The following is a 13,283-nucleotide window of genomic DNA, read 5'->3' as shown; positions in this document are numbered from 1 at the left end:
CAAATATCTGGATAAAAATGAGAGTCTTAGGCTAAAGATTATTGAGTCATTATTGGGTTAAAATGTTTATTATATACATTCCTCTAGAAAACAGAAATTTCTTTAGTGAAAATAGATGATTTGAAGCCTAATAATTCAGTGTTTACATAATCCAATTTCCTTGGAAAACAATTCTGCTATATGTTTAAAGTCCAAGAGCCTAACTACCATCTTATATGGGGTCCTATTGTACTTCTTGTTCTTATGTTTTCCTTCATTTTCTTCATTTGTTCTGTCTGCTTCTTTGTATCTTGTTTCAGATTTGCATGGAGATGTATGTTTTATTCTGTTCTGCTTTACTTTGCTTTAATTATAAGAGTCTTTATTTGAAATTAATAAAATATTCCCCATAAATGGAAAAAAAAAAAAAAGAATCTTCTGCTGTTCTTCATGTATCTGTCAGCTTAGAGGGCAGTTTGGGGAGAGATAACTATGTAATTCAACCATTTCTCTTTCAGACTTCCATGTGCCTCCCCACTGCTGCCTCCATCTGGGTAACCCTGAATCTCAGTCTTTCTCATCAAGTTATACAGAAAATAACTCTTAAATGACCAATCAGGAAAATTAGTAGCCTGACTATGTGCGTTGAGGGAAGGATATGCTTACTCCATTTTTGGCCTCTCCCCACAACTGAGTCCTTCAGTGTACCTTCCATCTCCAAAGCTGAGTGTCTCAGGTTTTCCACTGAGATGACCTGACTCACTTCAGTTCAGTTCAGTTCAGTCGCTCAGTCGTGTCTGACTCTTTGTGACCCCATGAATCGCAGCACGCCAGGCCTCCCTGTCTATCACCAACTCCTGGAGTTCATCAGACTCACGTCCATCGAGTCGGTGATGCCATCCAGCCATCTCATCCTCTGTCGTCCCCTTCTCCTCCTGCCCCCAGTCCCTCCCAGCATCAGTCTTTTCCAGTGAGTCAGCTCTTCGCATGAGGTGGCCAGAACAGACCATTGCTTCCTCTGCCATGATAAGTCACTTACCTCTTCTCTATCTGTGGGTTTAAAGTTCTTGCTTTAAAAAAACAAAAAACTGGGTCTTGCTCTGGTAGGTAGGGCCTTGCTCAGTAAATCTTTAATCTACTTGTCTGCTGATGGGTGGAGCCGTGCTCCCTCCCTGCTAGTTGTTTGGCCTGAGGCAACCCAGTCCTCAGAAGAACTATAATCCCATAGTCTCCAGGATGAAAACCACAATCACAGAAATTTAACTAAAATGATCACGTGGATCACAGCCTTGTGTAACTCAATGAAGCTGTGAGCCATGCTGTGCAGGACCACCCAAGATGGACGGGTCATGTCAGAGAGACAAAACGAGGTTTACTGGAGGAGGGAATTCCAAACCAGTTCTGTATTCTTGCCTTGAGGACCTCATGAACAGTATGAAAAAGCAAAAATATATGACACTCAGAGATGAAGCCCCCTAGGTTAGTCAGTTCAGTTGCTCAGTCGTGTCTGACTCTTTGTGATCCCATGGACTGCAGCACGCCAGGTCCATGAATTGAGGTAAATTGGACGTGGTCAGGCAGGAGGTGGCAAAAGTGAATATTGACATTTTAGGAATCAGTGAACTAAAATAGATGGGAATGTGTGAATTTAATTCAGATGACTGATATATTTACTGCTGTGGACAAGAATCCCTTAGAAGAAATGGAATAGCCCTCATAGTCAACAAAAGTGTCTGAAATGCAGTACTTGGGTGCAGTCTCAAGAATGACAGAATGATCTCTGTTCATTTCCGAGCAAACCATTCAACATCACAGTAATCGAAGTCTATGCCCAACCACTAGTGCTGAAGAAGCTGAATTTGAATAGTTTTATGAAGAGCTACAAGACCTTCTAGAACTAATACAAAAAAAAAAAAGTCCTTTTTATCGTAGAAGATTGAAATGCAAAAGTAGAAAATCAAGAGATACTTGGAGTAACAGACAAATTTGGCCTTGAAATACAAAATGAAGCAGAGCAAAAGCTAACAGAGTTTTACCAAGAGAATGATCTCATCATAGTAAGTACCCTCTTCCAACAACTCAAGAGACAACTCTACACATGGACATCACCAGATGGTCAGTACTGAAATCAGATTGATTATACTCTTTGCAGCCAGAGATGGAGAAGCTCTATTCAGTCAGCAAAAACAAGACCTTGAGCTGACTGTGGCTCAGATCATGAACTCTTTATTACAAAATTCAGGCTTAAATTGAAGAAAATAGGGAAAACCACTAGTCCACTCAGATATGACCTAAATTAAATCCCTTATGATTATACAGTGCAGGTGACAAATAGGTTCAAGGGATTAGATCTGATAGACTGAGTGCCTGAAGAACTTTGGATGGAGGTTCGTGACATGTACAGTAGGTGGTGACCAAAACCAGCCCCGAGAAAAAGAAATTGCAAGAAAGCAAAGTGGTTGTCTGAGGAGGCCTTACAAATAGCTGAGAAAAGAAGAGATGTGAAAGACAAAGGAGAAATGGAAAGATATACCCAACTGAAAGTAGGGTTCCTGAGAACAACAAGAAGAGATAAGAAAGCCTTCTTAAGTGAACAATGCAAATAAATAGAGGAAAAACAATAGAATAGGAAAAAATAGAGATCTCTTCAAGAAAATTGGAGATACCAAGGGAACATTTCATGCAAAGATGGGCTCAATAAAGGACAGAAATGGTATGGACCTAATAGAAGCAGAAGATATTAAGAAGAGGTGGTGAGAATACACAGAAGAATTATACCAAAAAGGTCTTAAAGACCCATATAACCACATTGGTGTAGTCACTCACCTAGAGCCAGACATCCTGGAGTGTAAAGTCAAATGGCCTTAGGAAGCATTACTACCAGCAAAGCTAGTGGAGGTGATGAAGTTCCAGCTGAGCTGTATCAAACCCTTAAAAAAAGTGCTGTTAAAGTGCTGCGCTCAGTATGCCAGCACTGAATTTGGAAAACTCAGCAGTGTCCACAGAACTGGAAAAGGTCAGTTTTCACTCCAGTTCCAAAGAAAGACAATGCCAAAGAATGTTCAAAGTACTGTAGAATTGTGTTCATTTCACATGTTAACAAGGTAATGCTCAAAATCCTTCAAGCTAGCCTCCAATAGTACATGAACCGAGAACTTCCAGATGTTTAAGCTGGATTTGCAAAGGCAAAGGAACCAGAGATCAAATTGGCAACATCCATTGGTTCATAGAAAAAGTAATGGAATTTTTAAAAAAACACATTAAAAAGAACATCTCCTTCTGCTTCATTGACTACACTAAAGCCTTTGACTGTGTGGATCACAACAAACTGTGGAAAATTCTTTAAGAAATGGGAACACAAGACCACCTCTCCTGCTTCCTGAAAAGCCTGTGTGCAGGACAAGAAGCAACAGTTAGAACTGGACAATGAAACAAACTGGTTCCAAATTGGGAAAGGAATACGTCAAGACTGTATATTGTCACCCTGCTTGTTTGACGTATATGTAGAGTACAATATGTGAAATGCCAGACTGGATGAAGTACAAGCTGGAATCAAGATTGCCAGGAGAAATATTACTAGCCTCAGATAAGCAGATGATACCACCCTAATGGCAGAAAGCGAAGAGAAACTAAAGAGCCTCTTGATGAGGGTGAAAGAGGAGAGTGAGAAGGCTGGCTTGAAGCTTGACACTAAGATCATGGCATCCGGTCCCATCACTTCATGGCGAATAGAGGGGGAAAAGTAAACAGTGACAAATTTTGTTTCCTTGGGCTCCAAAATCACTGCAGATGGTGACTGCCACCATGAAATTAAATATGCTTGCTCCTTGGAAGAAAAGCTATGACAAACCTAGACAGTGTGTTAAAACACAGAGACAGCACTTTACTGACAAAGGTCCGTATATTCAAACTACAGTTTTTCCAGTAGTCATGTATAGATATGAGTGTTGGACCATAACGAAGGCTTTGTTGCTTCTTTATCAACAAAAAATTGATGCTTTTGAGCTGTGGTGCTGGAGAAGACTCTTGAGAGTCCCTTGGACTGCAAGGAGATCCAACCAGTCCATCCTAAAGGAAATCAGTCCTGAATATTCATTGGAAGGACTGATGCTGAAGCTGAAAGTCCAATACTTTGGCCACCTGATGCGAAGAGATGACTCATTAGAAAAGACCCTGATGCTGGGGAAGATTGAGGGAAAGAGGAGAAGGGGACAACAGAGGATGAAATGATTGGATGGCGTCATTGACTCAATGGACATGAGTTTGAACAAGCTCTGGGAGATGGTGAAGGACAGGGAAACCTGGCGTGCCATGAAGTCACAAATAGTTGGACACAACTTAGTGACTGAACAACACGAAACTTCTCTACCTGGTTCTGTCTTCCAAAATTTCATTAAATTCTCTTGTCTGTTTGTCCTGTTTATTCTCTTTGTCTTTTGTAGGTTTCTATTTTTCTGTTGTTGAAGTTCGTTTATTATCAGTCAGTGGCGTCCCAAGCAAAAAAAGGTGATAGAAATCTTAATTCTTAAGACATATCCCAATTAACTTTAGATCACTTGTCTCTTAAAAAGAATTCTCTTGGGGTTTTTACTAAAATTGCTTTGGATTTATTGGTTAATTTGAGAACTGTCGATTCTATGTTACTGTGTCTTCTTGTTCAAGAATAGGGTAAATCTTTCCATTTCTTTTGGTCATTTTGACCTTCTGCAAGTTTTTGCAGTTTTCTTCATGTTAGTTTTATTACTGAAATATTCCTCTGCTGAAGAGCACAGCACAGTGACAGAAAGGAAGAGTATGAAGGTTGACCTAAAAAACTGACCCAGAACATCATGCATGCAAAAGGACAAAAAGAAAAAAATAGGTGAGAAGAGTTAAGAAACTTGGGAAACTGAGCTAGCAATTCCCACAGCCTTCTAATAAGAGGAAAGAACAAAGAGGCTAGAGGGAAGAAGCCATCAAAGAACAAAGAGGCTAGAGGGAAGAAGCCATCAAAGAAATGAAAGAATGAATATTGCTTAAGTTGCAGAATGAGGCACACACACAGACACCCCACTCCACCCTGTGAACAACATTTCAGAAGGATAATGAGGAAATTCGAAAGGGTTCAAGAGAGTGAAGATAAGTTCCATTAATTTATACTCTAAGGACTTTCTCCACTCATCACAGACAGATGAGAGTCACTGACGATAGAGCTGGCAAATAAAAACTGCAAATATTTGTGTCTTGGGAGCAAGCATCCTTTGTCAGCAGCACCAGGAGGCAGGTGAACATCTCAGGTCTCTGTCACTGTCCTCACGGAGAGACCACAGTTAGCAGCAGATAGCCCCGGACCCATCTGTCATCCCGGCAGCTGCAATGACTTCATACTCTCAGTCTTTAATCACATGTGCTCCACTTGGAGGACCACCTTTTCCCCTCATTCTTCCAACATCTCTCTGGAACAGAGGCTTGAACCCTTAGAGTTGAAATCTACCCATCATCAGAATGGTGAAGGAAGCTACTTCACTTACTTTCTGATACCAGGAACCGGTTTCGTGGAAGATAATTTTTTCACCTCCACAGACCAGGAAGTGGAGGGGTTGGTTTGGGGATGATTCAAGCACATTACATTTATTGTGCACTTTATGTTTACTATTATTTCACCAGCTCCACCTCAGATCATCAGACATCAGAGCCCAGAGGACGTCTGCTCTACGGGAAGGAAAAGCCCAGAGCAAGACCCGAGGCTGCTCAGTTCCCAATCTTATATTTCCCCACCTTTCCTTCTGAGATCCAAGAAGAAAAGATGTTAATTCAGAGAACAGTTTGAGAGGTTTAAGTGCTCTTCCAGATATGTCACTAACAAAAGATGTGGTATATTTATATGCAAATGTAATGTATATATGTAAATGTGTTCTAAATGGCAGCCTGAGAGGTGTAGGTGGACAGTCTCACTTGTCATGAGGGTTATGGAGAAGGCAAATTTTTATGCTGATTATGAGATACCTAACTCCGGGAGATGGTGATGGACAGGGAGGCCTGGCGTGCTATGATTCATGGGGTCGCAAGGAGTCAGACACAACTGAGCAACTGAACTGAACTGAATCTGTTCTAGCAGAAACTTTTGAAACGCTTTTCCTTTAAAAAAAAAAGAAATTTATTTGGCCACACTGGGGCTTATTTGCAGTACACGGAATCTTTTGTTGTGTGCTTTTCTGCAGCTGTGGCTCACGGGCTCCAGAACATGCAGGCTCAGCAGTTGTGGTGCATGGGCTTAGTGGCATGGGGGATCTAAGGTCCCCAATCAGGGATCGAACCTGCGACCCTTGCACTGAAAGGTGGATTCTTCATCACTGGACCACCACTGAAGTCCTGGAAACCCTTTCCCTTTGCCTTCTTTAGATGCCCCTGATTACTTCCCAACTGCATATCTGGGACTCCGTGAAGCGTAAGCATCAGAGCCATTAGGTTGAGAACCTAAACTAGCCCGAGGACATGAACCTTTGTTTGAGGCACAGTCCACTTGGTGTTCAGTTGCTCAGTATAACGTGAGCTTAATGCCTTTAAGAAGAGAAAGAGGAACTTGGCCCCATTCTAAGAACTTAACATATACTAACTTACTTGGTTCACAACAGCCCTGTATTATCCATGTCATAGAAAACTGAGACTCAGACTATTTAAAAAACTTATTAAAAGTCACAAAGCTAGGGACTAGCAGAGCTGGGGTTTGATCCCAGGAAATGTGTCCCCTGAGTCTAGGCTTCTAACCACATTGTTAGACTAGCTCTAAAATTAGATTTGATTCACTAGCTCAGAGTCAAGAAAATCTCCCAGCCTTGACAGCATCTAGTAGGGTGCTGACATGCCTTGATTCTTTGATGATTTAAATACAAGTTAACTCTGAGGCTCCATCACTTCTGTACCCAGAACTCCAGCCGACTAGACCTCCTGGATACCTGAGTAGCAAGCTAATGGCATGTTGAACTCTATGAAATTGTCAGTATTTGGTCATTCTGATCTATACAAATGGCAGTTGGGTATGATTCAACCTAATGTTACTGAGCTCCCACCTCTATGTGAGACTTGTTTCCAGTTCTCCATTTGTTATCTGTTTTAATCTTCACTATAGTACTTCATAGTTTCTTTTTCTTTTTTTTTAAGTTTTGTTCAGTTGATCAGTCATGTCCGACTCTTTGCTACCACGTGAACCGCAGCATGCCAGGCCTCCTTGTCCATCACCAACTCCCGGAGCTTGCTCAAATGCATGTCCATAGAGCTGGTGATGCCATCCAACCATCTCATCCTCTGTCGTCCCCTTCCCCAGCCTTCAATCTTTCCCAGCATCAGGGCCTTGTCCAGTGAGTCAGCTCTTCGCATCAGGTGGCCAAAGTATTGGAGTTTCAGCTTCAGCATCAGTCCTTCCAATGAATATTCAGGACTGATTTCCTTTAGGAAGGGCTGGTTGGATCTCCTTGCTGTCCAAGGCACTGTTATTCTGTTTTTCAACTGGAGAAACAGGTGTCAGGAGGTCAAGTACTTGCTGCAAGCAGGCTCCTCTCTAGTTGCAGCGTGTGGGCTGCTCATTGCGGTGGCTTCTTTTGTGTAGCATGGGGGCTAGGGTATGTGGGCTTCAGTAGTTGTGGTTCATGGGCTCAGGACTTGTGGCACATGGGCTTAAAGCATGTGGGATCTTCCTGGACCAGGGATCAAACCCGTGTCTCCTGCGTTGGCAGGCAGATTCTTATCCACTGAGCCACCAGGGAAGCCCCTTTAGTGTTTTTATCCTTCATGTTTCATATTAGGAAACAGGTTCAGACCAACTAGCTGAAGATCATGCAGCAATTTTAAGTGGATCTGTTCCAACTTGGGTCCTATTTCACAGCCCACTATCTGCAGGCTGAGCCCTGGGAGCTGAGCTGTGGCTGCTGCTCCTGGAAGCAAAAAAGAAGGGTCACAGTCAACTGGGACATTCAAGTTATACTAGCTTTGAAGTGAAACATGAGTCAGAAAGGGGTAATAATATCATCTGTGGAAAACAGATATGACTCAACTGTCAGTAAAAGTTCACTTTGGAAAACTGAGTCAAAACAGCTTGATTTAATTCAATATGATCACAACCACTGGCCTCTACACACTTGGGGGTGTGCTGGCTGCACCTTTAAAGAGAAATTGGGAGTTGAAGAATGTGGTGTCTCATTGGAGAGCTCTGCTGTGGGTCACTGGACAGGGAGAGCCCAGATGAAGGGCACCTGGAAGAACTGGAGGCTGTTGGGATAACCACTTCAGGTCAGTTGCTCAGTCATGTCCTACTCTTTGTGACCCCGTGGACTGCAGCACTCCAGGCTTCCCTGTCCACCACCAACTCCCAGAGCTTGCTCAAACTCATGTCCATTGAGTTGGTGTTACCATCCAACCATCTCATCCTCTGTTGTCCCCTTCTCTTGCCTTCAATCTTTCTTTTTGCAAGGGTCTTTTCCAGTGAGTCAGCTCTTTGCATCAGGTAGCCAAAGTATTGGAGTTTCGGCTTCAACATCAGTCCTTCCAATGAATATTCAGGACTGATTTCCTTTAGGATGGACTGGTTTGATTTCCTTGCAGTCCAAGGGACTTTCAAGAATCTTCTCCAACACCACAGTTCAAAAGCATCATATCTTTGGTGCTCAGCTTCCTTTATAGTCCAAATCTCACATCCATACATGACTACTGGAAAAACCATAGCTTTGACTAGATGGACCTTTGTTGGCTAAGTAATGCCTCTGCTTTTTAATATGCTGTCTAGGTTGGTCATAGCTTGGGATAATGGGTTGAGACAAATACACCTAGAGAAGTGAGGGGTCGTGTGGGGAGAGCTGTGATGGGGAGGTCTTGCCAATACAACCAAAAGAGTGAAAATGTGGGGCTCAATCCTGGGTGCTGGCCAAACTGTTGGGAGCATGAGAATCCAGTTAGACCTTCTAGAAACGTGTGGGAAGACTACAAGTTGTAAGGTATGAAACTGGGACCAGGGAAGTAGGAGTGAGTGTTGAATGGGCATGAACACATGGAAATATGTTCCAAATAATGGGACTGTCATTCAGCAATAGATGCAGAAATAGCTGGAACAGTCTAGAGGCATTCATTTTAATTCTTTGGTTTTCCTCTGTGGGTAACTGCTTTCATCGGGTCCTTTTCAATATGGATTGAGTCACATTCTTTTTATTTGACACAAGCATATACTTGCCAAAAGTATTTTAAAGCATTGGACAATTGCTGCCTCATTCTTAGGGCTTTGATTGGGGCACTCTTGCTGAGCTGCTGTCTCGCCGAGTAGAGGAATTTGAGATGAATCCCCCGGTCACTGGAACAAAAACTACCAAAACAAAGTTCTCGATCAACCCAGACCTTTAACTTTTTTTCTGAGTCATCTGCCAGGTGTTGGGAGTACAAAGGCTTGCAGGCTGCCTTTTAAGAACTTATCATTTGCTTAGGGGAAAATATGACATATACACAGAACACAAGGCAATGTTTTACAAATGCCAGATGTATGATGAAGAAAAAATGCAACTTACAGAAAGCAGAGGGACTGCCATTTGCAATGGAGCTAGTGAGACAAGGCTTCCTGGAGAGGGTAGGTTTGAGCTAATCGCTCAAGAATGAGTGTTTCAGGAGCTAGTGAGACAAGGCTTCCTGGAGAGGGTAGGTTTGAGCTAATCGCTCAAGAATGAGTGTTTCAGGAAACAAGAGAGTGACAGGAAGTCATTGCAGGCAGGAGGAGTGGTATACAAATATGTGCTTGCACACACAGAGTCCAGGGGTTGGAGAGCCCATATATGCTTAGAACCTAAGTAGACTGTTTTGGGCAGAGTGAAAGATTTGTTGGGGAAATAATATCAATGGCCCCCTCCTTTTCTCACTTGCATGTTCTCCTGGGTGAACTCACACAGTCGCACATTTCAGCAGTGTCTGCGTGTTCATTCCTGGATTTGTAACTTCAGTACAGACCTCCTATGTTCTAGACTTGTTTATCAACTACCCTACTCAGCATCTCCAGTAATCCCACAGGAATCTCAAACTGAACACAGCTACAGTGAAACTCTTGGATTCCCCCTCCTGACTGGTCCCTGCCCTCCCATGTCTGTGCCCTCTTGGTGAATGGCCTTGTGCTTCACCCCGTGATCAAGACGAAACCGTGGGAATCATGCTTGACTCCTTCTCTCACTTACTCCCCCACCTGTCCTCCATCCATAATACATGTCATCTCTTCCACAGGAGAATCTATGTCTTCCTGACTCTCATTGCTGTCACCCAGGTAGGCAAGCTCAAGGCACCAACCTCCCTTGCCTGTCATTCTGTAATGCTGCCTAATTTCAGTCCTTCCAGACCTTGCTCCCTGCAGTCCTTGCTCTGCCCAAATGCCATGCTTCATTTAGAGCACTGGTCAGAATCAGTATCTCACTTGTTTGTTATCTGGCTCCTCCATTGAAAATATGAGCTTCATGTTGGCAAAAATTTGTCTGTCTTGTTCGGGCTGTGCCTCCAGGGTCTAGCTCAGTGCCTGGTATTGGCATGTGTGCTTATTTGCTCCAGTCGTGTCTGACTCTTTCTGACCCCATGGACTGTAGCTGGCCAGGCTCCTCGGTCCATGGAGATGCTCCAGGCAAGAATACTGGAGTGGGTTGCCTTGCCCTTCTCCAGGAATCTTCCCAACCCAGGGATCGAACCCATGTTTCCTGTGTCACAGGTGGCTTCTTTACCCACTGAGCCATGTGGGAAGCCCGCCTGGTATTCAGTACCTGCTTCAATAAGTGCTTGTTAAATGACTGAATACATGCATGCTTGGTTCCACAGATTCGCCTTGATGGGGAGGAAGAGATAGGAAATATTTGCCATAAAGGACAAGAGACACAGCTGGAAAAGGCAGTCCTCCCCTTTCTTACAGGCTCTTACCTGGGAGCCGTGGCGCAGAATGTCCTGCAGAGGAGGTGACTGCAGCTGGCCGTGCTCACCACAAGCCTGGGGTGAGTCAGGGCAGCAGACAGGTGGCCTGGCTGGTATCCTCTGCTGGCCCAGGCCCGGGTGCCGTGCTCACCCTACTTGCAGCCCTCTCGGGGCCATGTCAGGTCATAGACTGCTCTTGGCCAGGATTGTTGGGCGGAGGTATCGGGTCAGGGTTACCTCTTCCCCTTTCAGACATGAACCACCCATTTATTTGAAGGCTTGTGGAGGGAGGGAGGCAGTCACCTGTGAAAGGCCTGGCTTCTCCAGGTTTTCCAGAAAGGCTTTCGAGTGTCCTGCTACTAATCAAGTGGTAGCACTGACAGCAAGTGCTAGTTGCTCAGCTCTGTCCGACTGTGACCCGCCAAAGGGTAGCCCGCCAGGCTCCTCTGTCCATGGAATTCTCCGGGCAAGGATACTGGAGTGGGTGGCCATTCCCTTCTCCAGGGGATTTTCCCAACGCAGAGATGGAACCCGGGTCTCCCACATTGCAAGCAAATTCTTTCCCATCTGAGCCACCAAGGAAGCGTGTCTGTTGTACTGGCAGGTGGATTCTTTTACTGCTGAGCTGCCAGGGAAGCCAGCACTAACAGCAAATGAGTATTTGCTTCATGCTGGGGCTGTTCACAGTGTTTCTTGTGTATCAAGAGGTCTCATTCCCACAGCCACTGAAAGAGAGGAACGTTTGACGCTCTTCCCACTGTGAATTGGGGTCTGTGTGCCCGCCCCTGGAATCTGGATGGCCCCCTGCTGCCTCTGATCCATAGAATATGGCAGAAGTGCTGATGGGCCAGCTCTAAGCTGACTTTGGAAACCCTGGCTCTTGGACACTCACTCTTGGGGAACCCAGACACCGCACAGGAGATTTGCCTGCTCTGCCAGAGCAACCATGGGGAGGCCCCTGAGACTACAGAGAGGGACGGGGCCGCCTCCAGCTGTTCCTGTGGGGCATCAGAGCCGGCAGAGAACAAGCCATCTTGGATCCTACCGCCCCACCTGGGTGTCATCCCAGCAACACCACATGGATCTGAGTACTGCGCAGCTGAGCCTGCTTAACTTCTTGACCCACAATCTTTTTTTGTGTGAAGTGAAGTACAGTTGATTTACTGTCCCACAGTCTTGGGAGCAAGCTAAAATGACTATTTTAAGTCACTACATTTTGCGTAGTTTGGATTCGGCAATAAATAACTAGAACAGCCACCCTACCTCATAAGTATTGGTATGTCCTCATTTTACGGACGGGAAACTGAAACCAGGGACTTGCTCGAAGTAGCGCAGTCATAGAGTCGGATGTGGAACTCAAGCCCAGGCAGTCTGGCGCCAGAGCCTGGGCCATTCCTATAGGGGCACACCAGGCTCTACTGGTGTCAGCGGCCAGCAGAGAGTTCTGCCTGCCCTGGGCTTCTTAGAGTCTGGTTGGCTTAGCGCTTAGCGCCTTATTCTTCTTCTCTGCCAAATGACTAGGGCTGAACTAGGTTAAGGGCTTCCCAGGGGGGCGCTAGTGGTAAAGAACCCACCTGCCAATGCAAGAGATGCGGATTTGATCCCAGGGTCGGAAATATCTCCTGGAGGAGGGCATGAGAACCCACTCAGGTATTCTTGCCTGGAGAATCCCATGGACAGAGGAGCCTGGAGGGCTGTGATCCACAGGGTCAGAAAGAGTCGGACACGACTGAAGTGGACTTTGCACGCACGGACTAGGCTAAAAATCTAAAGCAGAGTTTCTCAACCTGCTTTTTGGCTGGATAATTAGGCCAGATAATTCTTCACTGTGGGCTGTGCTGTGATGCTCAGCAGCCTTCACGGCCTCCACTCACGCCCTCTGAGTGGTTCCAGCCCCCAACTGGGACAGGCAGAAATGTTTCCTGACACTCCCTGAGCCTCCCCGCAGCCGAGAACTGTCTGCGGTCCCTTCTAGCCATGCCGTCACAGCTTCCTCCCCTCTGCAGCGCTGCCCCCTCAGCTACTCTTTCTTTTTTTTTTTAAATTTTTATTCATTTATTTGGCTCTTCCAGGTCTTTTGGGGCATACGGGATCTTTTCCAGTTGTCTCATGTGGGATTCTCCAGGCACGAATACTGGAGTGGGTTGCCATCTCCTTCTCCAGGGGATCTTCCCGACCCAGCAATCAAACCCAGGTCTCCTGCATTGCAGGCAGATTTTTTACTGACTGAGCTACAAGGGGAGCTCTAATTCCCTGACCAGAAATCAAACCCAGGACCCTGGATCGGGAATGCAGAGTCTTTGCCACTGGACCGCCATGGAAGTCCCCTCCTTAGCTACTCTTAACTCTTGTTTAAAATTGAGGAGGTATCATGCAACCCAGTCCAGTGTTCTTGCCTGGAAAATTCC

The 13,283-nt window shown here is 45.1% G+C and overlaps 1 protein-coding gene across 3 annotated transcripts in view; it reads left to right on the top strand.

Moving 5' to 3' along the window:
• Positions 1 to 13,283, top strand: part of LOC138443263 (janus kinase and microtubule-interacting protein 2-like) — a 161,557-nt gene that overhangs the window by 20,323 nt on the left and 127,951 nt on the right. The window contains exon 2 of one of the 3 annotated variants that reach the window (XM_070292460.1): positions 10,207 to 10,246. The exons of the other annotated variants lie outside the window; for them this stretch is intronic. The gene's annotated coding sequence lies outside the window, so the exon portion shown is untranslated. The remainder of the gene's footprint in view (positions 1 to 10,206; positions 10,247 to 13,283) is intronic. 3 annotated transcript variants of the gene reach the window in all.

Source organism: Ovis canadensis, chromosome 7 (assembly GCF_042477335.2).
Source record: "Ovis canadensis isolate MfBH-ARS-UI-01 breed Bighorn chromosome 7, ARS-UI_OviCan_v2, whole genome shotgun sequence".
In the NCBI taxonomy this organism is placed as follows: Eukaryota; Metazoa; Chordata; class Mammalia; order Artiodactyla; family Bovidae; genus Ovis; species Ovis canadensis.
Note: the sequence above shows the minus strand (reverse complement) of the source record. Positions and strands in the feature narration are given on the sequence as shown.